We start from the raw sequence: 1,253 nt of genomic DNA on the forward strand, positions 1-1,253 counted from the left end.
GTTGCACTAGTGAATGCAGAGTATTAGAATACAATACTTGATTCCAACGTCATTTTTGGAATTTTAATTTGTATTTGAATAGACATCTAAACTTGGAAATTTTATAAGCTCTTGTTAGGATTTGACTAAACTATATCCATTTTTCAGAAGGCGACCCAATGGTTAGTCTGTCCATAAATAAAGACTTTATTAATACAATTTCTGTAATATTGATGCAGCAATGCCGGAAAGGGCTAATTCACTTGGAAACATATTGTTTTTTATATTTATATGTGAAAACTGCAGCCTACTATTGCTTGATATCAGGCTCCAAGGGAGGTATCAAACCTGACACTTCTGATTGAAACCCCGTAGCTCTAACGACTAAATCATGTTGAGCATATTTGATAACATCATAAGAAACAGCGAACTAATTCGACTTATTTAACGCAAATTATTAGCAATGTTTTTGTTCGTAATATACAGAAATATCAACAAATTGAAAAAAATATCTGTTGTCATCTGATGATTCTCTAAAAAACAGTACTAAAGGCTAAAACAAATATTAAAAAATATTTATTAGCTCGTTTATTTCATCGCAAAAGTAATTGTAGATCTTTGACCTATCATCTTTAAAGGTGCTTTCTACATTTAGATGTTATATAATCGTCATAAGTTTTATAAACACAATATGAATATCACAATCTACTTGAGCAATACAATACATTGCGCTGCGATAAATACTATTTATTTCGTAACGCGGAAAAAATGGTCGTTTAAAACACTCTGCCTGATGTACACCATTCGCCTTTTTTTTTAGAAATGATATTTATAATTCATATATTTTTTTCAACTTTTGGCACAAACATGTTTAACTAATAAAAGTAATTTGCTAATTACAAAAGATAGTAGATCAGCTTCGAAGAATTAACTAGTACTAGTAGGTATGTGTGCTATTTCACCAAAGCAAGGTTTTGAATTTTGTGAAATTTTATTGATGATATGAAATCCCAACAAAAGTTACCTTATAATATATATAGTTTTTAAAAAAACTCTGATGTCAAATTCTCATTAATTCAAATTTCCACACGATATGTGTGCGTACAGTGAACTTTATTGCTAAAGTAAGTGCTTTACTATGATAAATCTCATGTCCAAAATTGACAATATGTTTTATAAAAATCTGATAATATTATGTGCGTATGCCAAACTTCAGCTCTATCTATTTCTCTGACATTCTCTATGCATTAAAAATGCAAAACAAATGTTTTCAT

Source organism: Ctenocephalides felis, unplaced genomic scaffold (genome assembly GCF_003426905.1).
Source record: "Ctenocephalides felis isolate EL2017-DRISC unplaced genomic scaffold, ASM342690v1 CF-g0.4_SCAFFOLD_01170, whole genome shotgun sequence".
NCBI classification, from domain to species: Eukaryota; Metazoa; Arthropoda; class Insecta; order Siphonaptera; family Pulicidae; genus Ctenocephalides; species Ctenocephalides felis.